This window comes from Cygnus olor, chromosome 2, assembly GCF_009769625.2.
Source record: "Cygnus olor isolate bCygOlo1 chromosome 2, bCygOlo1.pri.v2, whole genome shotgun sequence".
NCBI classification, from domain to species: Eukaryota; Metazoa; Chordata; class Aves; order Anseriformes; family Anatidae; genus Cygnus; species Cygnus olor.
The window spans coordinates 67,876,783-67,887,000 of record NC_049170.1 but is presented as its reverse complement, the minus strand read 5'-3'; the positions used below and the strand labels follow the sequence as shown (position 1 = coordinate 67,887,000).

The following is a 10,218-nucleotide window of genomic DNA, read 5'->3' as shown; positions in this document are numbered from 1 at the left end:
TAAAAACACTGATCTCTCCCAGTTGCAGGCAGTGTTTCTTCCTATATTATGCTATTTCTTTCAGACTAATAGAAGAAATATATACATGTATATGTACATATGTACATACATATGCATGCATACATTTGCACAAATATATGTATTTAAATATATATAGAAAGTGTTAGGTGAATGTGGTATCTGAAAGAATCATATGCCGGGTCAGAGACTGGAATACTGCATTAGTTGTGCATGCTTCTCTGAGTTTCCCTCAACTAGTTTTTCACACTGCTTTTGTCTATGTGTGAATAAAAGCTTAGTTCTGAATTTGATGGGTATATGGAAATGTGAGTCTTTTGTCTGCAGAAGACATGATGTACAGACAGCAGCAAAGCAGGGATCCTTCCCAGGTTCTTTGAACAGGTGTGGCATTGGAGCTGTATGGGGTTAGAATATGAGCTTGGCATTAACAGATAAGTTGTTTTTATTTTCTGTCTCAGCTACTGAATTCCTCACAGCTCTCCAGTCCTGAAAGAGAAAGTAATTTTCCAAAACAGTTAATTCCTTGATTTGTTACTGCCAGCAAGGCATAGTGAAGAGTAGAGTAATAGAGATTCATTCAATACCATAGGACAGAGAGGAACAGTGGCATGTTGAGCACCCCTTTGGGATTAGGATGCCTGATTGCACAGATCCCAAGAGCAGAGCTCCCACATCTGTTTGTGCAGGTAGGAATGCTGTTTGACAAGGGCACAGAATGACGTTACTGTCACAGGATTATTGGGTACAGCTTGAATATACTTGGCAGTATCCCATGACCTTCTCATCTGCTCCAGGTTCTCCCCTGATAGCAGAACTGTCTCTAGCTACACGTTAATTTTTCTGATGGTTTCTAACATTTCTGGATAGAGGATGTCATTGAAGATTGCTGAAGAAAATAAATAAATAAATAAGAAAGATTGGTAAGCCCTGAATCACGGACAGAAACTTTTGTTCTGCTCTCCTCCTGTGTGGACCACTTCAGCTGTAGCTCAGGAGACTGCTGAAATCTCCTCTTAAATGGTAAAAATGTAAAGTTGATTTCCCATTGACTGGGATACTATACAGTTGTTCACACCAGGACAAAGCAGACAGAAAGATGTGGCATTATGATTTGATACAATTTTTATTTAATTTCTGCTGATTTTAAAGAAATTATGTAAGATTTGGGATAGAGGAAGTGGAAACTGTGTCTGACTGCGCCTATGACTGCCTGCTACTGCATACAGTAGAAATGCTTTCAAAAGTGTCTGTGTCTAATTAAAAGCCACCAATGATATTTAGCCGACAGAAGTCTGCTTAGCAGACTGGTGGTTCAGCAATGGATTAGGAGGTAGGAATATTAAGAATAAACTTTGAAATTAATAAAAGGACCATTAAGTATTGTTCATTTTCTCTAATTGTTTAATAAAAGAAAAATGTTAAAATAACAGAAAATTAAAATGGATAAATATAGTTCTGGTGTGACTTAGTGTGCCAAGCTAACAGAATGAACAAAAGCAATAAGGTTTTTGAGCTTTTGCAGAACTGAAATCCCCAGAGATCATAAGTGGGAGAATATCTAGTCCAATATGTGGATTTTTATGGATTTTGGAATATCTGGAGGAGGGAAACTACAGTAAAAATGAGAGCTGCAGAAGCTGGGAGGTCAGCAAATTCACTGATTGCAAATTGTGCAAATTCACTGATTGCCTTACTTTTTTTTTTTTTTTTTGTAGCTGTTGTTGCTCTGTTCAATTTTAAATAAATGAACAGCTAACCAAGGAGCTTTATTTAGCCTGTTTCTGTATTCTTTGTTTAGGCAAAACCACCAGCAAATTTTCAATATAGGAAGCAGGGAGGCTCTTAGCAAAAAAGACTGTATGTTGCTATATGTAACCTCACAATACCCTGTGATAAAGATAGTCCAAGCAGATCAAATTATGATTTTACAAAAATAGCTTCTGCCCTCCCTGAAATCCTATACTAGATTCTGACACGCTTGTCTCAAAGAATTCCACTGTAAACTGTGGGATTGTTTATGTAGCAGTCTGTAAGATTTCTCAATGTGAAGAGAAAAGTGGCAGAAAAATGCAGTCTTTACTTTGGCTTTATCAGCTTTAAAACCTCTCCCTGTTTTGTAGAATAATGGTAGGATGGTATCTATTCTGCACGTTCCCTTTTTTTTAAAATCTAGTCTTGTTTTCATTATTGAATCAACTCTTTGTAGGGATTTATTCCAGAAAACCTGGAATTCAGATAGTCAGGGGAAAATTAAAATCCTGGGAATTCTGGGAATACACAGGCAAGTCACATAAATGGGAGCAAAATATGTCTTTTAAAACAGGATTTCTGCCCGTGTGTGCAGTGTGGAATAATTTTCAGCAGATGGATTGGACAACGTGTGAAGGAATGGGCTCTTTGTTTCGACTCCAGCCCAAATCAGTAATTGTTGCTCTTCTGATAGCAGCTAAGCAGTCCATGGGAAATGACTTAGTGGTCTCAGTCCAGTCTTATGAGTAGCTGTTCATTACATGAAGGCACTAATGAACTGAGCAAAGAAGAAAATGGTGGGGGGAATTGTGGAGACTGAAATTCCTTTTACTCTGCGTGTCAGGCAGGATCAGAGTGATGTAGAACCTGAGTGGGTTGATGTTGGGTATTGTAGCTGAGACCCCACATCATGTGGGTTACTTAGGTATTGTAGCTGAGAGTGATTTGGTACATCCCACAAGCATCAAAATCTCAGGAATGGTAAAGAAAAGGTTTGTCTCTGCTATGTCTTGCCCTAGTTTTCTTTGTCTGGAGCTAGTCTCGATGAGATGTGAGAAAGGGAAAAAAAAAAAATCTTCCTATCTTCCTCTCCCTACTCTGGGGCCACCCTGCCCACAAATTCAGTTGTGATGTGGTAGAGACTTCTCCAAGCCTGGTGGTGTCTCTGGAGCTGGACAGGCCGACATGGATGAGGATGTGACCAGCTCTGTGCAAGTCAGGATGATGCCGCCTTGACCACCTGCCCCTTGAGTCATACACTGCTGCCCATGGCCAGCTCACAGAAATCACCACATCCTGTGAGAGCAACGTGATGGGGCCAGGCATTTAAAATCAGAGCAGCTTGGCAGCATGAGCAATAGATGCAAAAAAACAGAGGAAGATGATGTGAACCACACACCCTCTTTCACCACAGGCTGCCACCGAGCAAACGGGGCTTGTGCTGCTGTCAAGAGCTTCAAGCACAGCAGCATTGGGGTCAGCTCTGGGGGCACCTTTCTCCCACCTCATTACCGAGACTCTGTCTTTCTGTTTTCTCTCGGTTTTCGGCTCCTCGTGCTTCTGAGGAGGGTGAAGGACAAGAGGAGCCTCCTGGCTGAGAGCCCCAGCGCCTCCCGGGGACAGTGGTGGTGGCTACTCCCCCTGCATGAAATCCTTGCAGGACTGGCTGCGTCTCATGACAGTGTTGCTTTCTATAGGGACTCATTTGGGTTGCTTACATCATGTGCTGGATTTAGAAGACCTACAGTGTTACCATGGCAACAGTTTCTCCTTAAGTATAGGTGAGAATGTAAGTTAATTTTAAATAAGGTGAAATGAAGGAGGGGAGTGAAAAAGCTCTCACAAGACGTCTGAAGCCGCAAAGATGTATCTTGTCTAACATGTTTGGTAAGAAAGTTTCCTAAGTTAATTCCCCATCCTTGAGGTTACATCCTCCTCATAACTAAAAGGTAGTTCAGGGCCAGTTTTTTGGACGGTCAATATTTGTGGTAGTGGCAGTCCTGGGAAGCTGTCATTTCCATCTCTGTGTTCCCCGCATACATGCGCAAGCCAGCGATGCATTGCTGAACACTCTGTGTGCAGTAGGCTTGGAAGATGAATAAGCCCTGGAAACAGCACATTGAGCTGGATGCTCTGAGGATTCAGGGAGTGTGGGATCAATGCAATTTTTCTGCTGCCACTGGTTGTTAGCAGGAGAGTCCAATGGGACCTCCTTTGTGCTGTGGCCCAAAGTCTGCCTTCAGCAGTAACCTCAAAATCTAAAGCTTATTTATATAAGTAATATATATATATATATGCAAATCTGTATGTGTATGTGTGTGTATTTATTGCATTTTATCATTGGAAACTGAAAAAGAAAAAAAAAGAAAAAAAAAAAACAAAATTGAAATGTTCTTTTTATACAGAAATTATCTGGAGAAGAAAAAGCAACGTGTGCCTGAGAGGGCACAGACACGAGGAGTGCTGCTCGCAGATTCATTGCAGGATTGGCCCTTTTTGCTTTTTATCAGCCCAATCAGAGCGCTCTTTCTCTCTCAGCTCTGTAATTGGCACTTATCGCCCCCATGTGCAAGTGTCTTGTCCTTTAGATTAATATCAGGGTAACAGTGAGAGATCCAGAAGCCACTTAAACGTTCACCTAGTCATTTAACTCTCTGTGATCCATGCTGTGTGGGAGTTACCTTCTTAATATATACAATTTACGGCTTAAGAGTGGGCATCTTAAGAAAAAGTGAAGGGTGGTTTATGCAAACCCATTTGTGACACTGATGACAATTGCACTGGGAGAAAAGCTATATCCTACATGACCTTACAGAAGCAGTGGGGGTTGAGTGCTGTGTTCTGAAATCGGAGTTACAAAAGGATGCTATTGAGATTTTTGTAATAAACAGTTGCTTGGTAACCAGCTTCTGTAAATCTTTTGGCAGCACTGGTAGAAAAAATATCTATGCCCAGGTGCTTGTCCCTTCCATTTACCTAGAAGTGACAGTCACACAAACAGAAATAAGACTGCTACCTCCTACTGGTCCTTTCATGGCCAGCAATTTACCAGGCAGTAAGGCACAAAAAGCTGAGGTAAAGTTATGGTGCTGATTAATAAATAGCATAACCTTTTAAAAATTCCCTTCCTCGCCATGATTTTCAGAGCTGCTTTTGCACTTTTTATCTCCGTTTCATTATTTGTTTTGCCATGAGTCACTTCCGTACTGCTGCTGCTTAGCGCAAGAAAAAGCATCTCTTCTGGAGCTGAAAGACAAAATTTCTAGCATATAAATGCTCCAATACTACAGAAGAGCTGTGTAATGTTATGAATTCACTTGACGTTTCCAACTTTTTACTCTGAATTTCTTCAGTTGCATTTGGTGAACTGATTTATGTTGGTGATGAGATCTTATATCTGTATGCAGATAAGTGGTGTATGCAGAAGGCTTAATTAGAGTATCATGTGATTTCAAGCTAGTCACTGTTAAAATCACAAGGTAAGAAAGGAGTTGGCTGCTGACATAATGATTATTTTATTTCCAAAACCATCTGGATTACATGATGCCTTCATGTGGGTCAGACTTTCCCGATCTGCAGGGACTGTGTCGTTTATTATGTGCTTCACAAAGAGACATTCCTAGGTATTATATTAACGGGGGTACATGTTTTAGCAGGTATTCTTACAGCCTAAGCAGCCAATATACAACTGGAATATTAGAAATCTTAGAGGAAAGAGCTTCTTTGTGTAGCAAAAGTATTATAAAAAAGGGATCTGAAGTAAGGAAGGTAAAGCAGTGGTGGGAAGAACAAAGTAGAGCCCCTAAACACACATATCTGCCTGAAAGAATAATGGGATAAACCAAGAGGCTAGATAGCTCTGAGAGTCAAAGAGAAAAGAGAGAATGTTGTTTTCATGGAAATCTAGAAACAGGATCCTGTTTACAGAGAGCTCTTGTTACATGGCATTGACAATGTGAATGGTGTTGGTGATGCCTTCTGAAATGTCTCACCTAGGAAGGATAATATAAGGGTTATTTTGTGCTGTGTTCAGAATATTACAGCGTTTCCTGAATGCAAGGCTACTGCTATACCACAGCATCTGTCCTCCAGTCAGAGTAAGAGAAGAGGAACTCATCTAAGTGTGATGAAGGCTATCTGAAGTTTGCCAGTCAGACAAATGGGCAAGTTCCCTAAAGGAACCAATTTGGAGTTTCTTATTTACCTGTGACATAAATGTGGGACAGGAAAGAAACCCATGAATGGGGGTTTCAAGGTGTGTGTGTGGATCTCTTATGGCATCTGCCCATTACTTCCAAATGGTTGGCAAAGGGGGACTAAGAAAAGCAAACGTGTTACAGACTCATAGTCTGTATCCACTGGTCTACAGCTGCAATAGAATAGCTGAGTCTACAGAAAGCTGCTAACATCTGCTGTAGTTATTTCTGCCCCCAAAAAAGATCCCAAAAGGGACTTTTTATTACATTCATAATTGCTTACATTTAACAGTGCTTCCACTATTAGCCACACTTACCACTTATTTTACACAGAATGTGCTATTTAAAGGATATGTAATGGCCTTAGGTAATTTCTTTCACTGTGTTGAAGTATACCTCTCCTAAGTAAAGGCTGTGTAAGCTGGAAAGAAGTCAGAATCCTTAATTTTTGGTTGCTGTTACTGGTAACTCATATAGTAACAGAATATAAACTGAAACCATATCTTTCTCTCCAATGATGGCTATCTCAAACTGCAGAAAAATAATCTGTCTGGGGATCATATTGGAGAGAAGATAAAATTAATGTGAAAAATCATCTGATGGGTGAGCTTGATGGCCTCCAGCCCAGGCAAGAATGGCAGTTGGGAAGAAAAAAAGAATAGCTGTTCTTAAGGGTGAGGGTTGAGTGTCAGGGGTAGGAAGAAACAGGGATTTAAATTACTATCTGAAGTAACAAGTGGAGAATAGAATGGTTATAGGAATGAAGACCACACAGAGAAAGGCTCAAGTATCATCTACAGTTGTATTTTTTGTATAGGAAGTAATGAAAAAAGGAAAATGAAGAGGAAAACCAAACCTGCTGGCCAGACTAGCAGAAAAAAAGAGACAAAATACCCCAACTAAAAGTTTGTGTGTCTAACATGTTGTCCCACTTCACGGCAGGGGAAGAGAAGGGGTCTTCTACTAACCTATGTTTTCCTATTTGCTAGAATGAGCTGTTCAAAAGCATTTTCCATAGTACCAGACTACAGACAGTCTTTGGGACAAGTGGTGCCTTTCTTCTGCAGTAATTTATTCCATGTGTAGGATTTTGGAAGAAGGCTGGAGCATATTGAATGATTTCCACACCACCTCTTTCATTACAGTGTGCTGAGACAGAGGGGAGATCAGCTTGAATCTGTAGAAAGTGTCTGTATATTAAAAGTTGTGACGGAATATGGAGTAAAACATTAATGAACCAGGGGAGATGTAGTTTACTAGGAAAGTAGATTGACAGGAGTACATGAAACCAGGAACCACAGCTCTCAGAGCAGTATGGTGACACCAGTGGATACAAAGTAGAATATTGATCCAAAACAATAGTTTTTGTTCAGGTAATTTTCAGGAGGTAATGGTACAGAAAAATGTAGGTAAATTCTCATTTGGCATTCAAAGTAGGACAGTGTTATTGTTTATGCCAAATTACAGCATAGGATTTTCACAATTGAAAGTCCACATAGGGAAAATGTTTTCTCAAGGAAAAGTTGTTTCATTTTCTGATGATAAATCTTCATTTTATTCTTGTTGAGCAGTCACAGAGAGTCCAGTTTCCTCACAGCTTTGTGCTGTGAAGAACTTTAATGCCTCAGGCAACCTTTGTGTAAAGAATTTCTGTAATATTTCACAGGAACACTAATTCATATCCAGGATTAGAGTATACTGTTTCCTTTAATTCTTATATGATCCCCTGAGCCTATTACATATTTCCTTTCCTGCAGAAAAGTTTCACATCATACCGGAGAGGAGAAACAGCTCTCAGCCTGTTGGAAAGGGCAGTAAGGGACTGGTGGCTGGAGCCTACCCTACTGATGAGACCTTGCTGCATTGGACAGAGTGGAATTATTTGCTCTGTTTGGCAGGATGCTCCGGCCCCTCTCAGCCAGAAGCCTGTGAGGAAATCCATATGTGCTACTCCAATACTGAACCAATTTCCATACATCTATGCAACACTTCCTTGTACAGTTTCTTGTACAGTTTGTACGTGCATCTTCTTGAAGTACCTGCTGCAAGAATGAGTGTGGCTTGTCAGACTGCCGAGGGTTTTAAAAGCCTACACGAATTGTAAGCCTCCTTTGCAATATTTCTGTCTGTAGCTCTCCTTACATGCTAGTGGAATTAGCAAATGTCTCGCTATGAATCAGCAGAAATTACTCAGCAGCTTTAAACAGAGTTATAATTCTTTTGAACAGAGAGACAGAAAAAGTGCTTGCCCCATTGCACAAGGTCAGAGACCTCACCTTCTTTGCTCTGTTGCTGAGCTGTTCTCAGTGGGTTTAACAGTAACTGGTCTTGATTTGTGATACTTTCGTAGTGGACTTGAGCTTCATTTCCTTCTCATTGATTTTCAGATCACCCACCCACTTTGAAAGAGCCTTTCCTTTTCCTGAGCACCACTGGCTCCATTACTTCATGCTTTCGTTCTATTTGCTTCTCTAAATCCAAGGTGCAGCAAAAGGTTTTGATTTCTTATGTGTTACTTCCTGGAGCAATTCAGACTATATTAATTGCACGCTTACTCCCCATAAATCACCTTTGGTTTGCAGTGCTCTGTGAGAGATAACACTACTTCCAGAATCATTATAGCTTTTCTTCAGCGTAGGTTGTAAGCTTCCTTATTCAGGCCACTGATGATACTTGTCCTTCCAACTTGCAGTCTTTTATTTGTTTTCCTTTGTCTGAGATGCTCCCTGACTTCAAGAAATATACCTGTATGACCCAGAAAGCAAGAGGGGAACTGAAGAATAGCTTGCCAAACAGAGACACTGGGAAGGTATTTATTCTCTGTCCTCACCTGCTGACATTTGAGTCCTCCAGGACCAGGGGCAGGTGTCTTGAAGAAGCGAAACCTAAGGAGCTCATATTACTTTGTCTGAATGATATGGTAGACTGGATACTAAATAAGGCTAGCTCCTCAGGCCAGTGGCACCAAGCCTGCCACTCTATCTGCAGCAACATACCAAAGTATCTAGTGAAGCAGGTCAGCCTTCTTTTCTCTTGGCTTGTTCTTCTTTACTGGAGACCAAAAGCTGGGAGGACTTTAAATACTAAAGGTCTGACAAGAAAATAAAAGCCTGAATAAAAATGCATATGTTCTATTGAAACCTCCAGCCAAAAGTTGATTTAAGGCTGGCCTCCATATGAAACCAAAATCAGTGAGCCTGGGTAGGCCTTCACTGAATCCTTATTCCAGCATGGACCCAGCTGCTTTTCATGTTCCCCTTTGGCCTTCCCTGTCACCATCAGCAAAGAATGCTAAGATGTCAAAGGGAACCGAAACCTACCATGTTGCAAAGTCTGCCAAACCTCAAATGTGTGGCACTGGGCTTTTCAGTGTGTGACATGTTCCAAATGAGGAACTCGACTGAAAACTGTATTAGAGAAAATTGAAAAATGATGTGAGGGTCTCTTTCGTGTGATAGCATCTCTGCCATCTCATTTGAAGAAGAGGTGGGTGGGAACTGCTTGTTTTTATATCCAAATGCGTATGTATCCAAAGTTTTTGAGCTTGTTTTTGTGTTTCTCCACCTTAAGTGTCCACAGAGACTGAATGCAAAAATTTTTGAAAAGCTAAAGTAAGGAAATTTAGGGAGGGAGGAGACTTGGATGCAGTATTTTTTTCCTGATTTTTTGATTTTTTCCTGTGATATACCAAATAAAATAGAAGAACTTGAGATGAAAATTAGATTTGAAAATGGATAGTCAAACTATGCATTCCCAGAAAGCACCAAAATAAAATGTTCTCAAAACAATACAGTTCTGTGCTATGTTTAGCTATCCACAAATTGGCATTTCCTGCTTAAAATAAATAAATAAATAAATTGCAGCTAGCTTTGTGATTGCATGAGATTCCCAAAGCTGCTGGGTGAATTATCCATCTCCCAGGTTCATGTTTGTGCTCCAGCTGCATCAGTATTTTGTGTTAGCATAGCACCCTGAGCACAGCACACAACCATATTCCCTCCCCAGCACTCCTACTCCCCAGTTTCCATGGGAGGGGACTAAGATGAATCAGAAGAGAGCTAAGGCACGGCAACAGCCAGATCCCTGATGTGATGTGGAGCGTGTCTATCCCGCTGTGTAAGAGATGTGACAATAAGTGCTATACTCCAGTGCTTTTATTATCAGAAGCTGCAGATTTCACATTACAGTACTGAGCTGAACAATTACAACAATGAGCTGAGTGTAAATTTTGCTTGTAAACGAGCACTGTAGG

At 40.6% G+C, this 10,218-nt stretch overlaps 1 long non-coding RNA gene across 1 annotated transcript in view; it reads left to right on the top strand.

The window, feature by feature from the left end:
- Positions 1-5,820: 5,820 nt before the first annotated feature.
- LOC121065624 overlaps positions 5,821-10,218 on the top strand; it is a 33,074-nt gene continuing 28,676 nt past the window's right edge. Inside the window, exon 1 of the long non-coding RNA XR_005817202.1 lies at positions 5,821-6,025. This is a non-coding gene — a long non-coding RNA (uncharacterized LOC121065624). The remainder of the gene's footprint in view (positions 6,026-10,218) is intronic.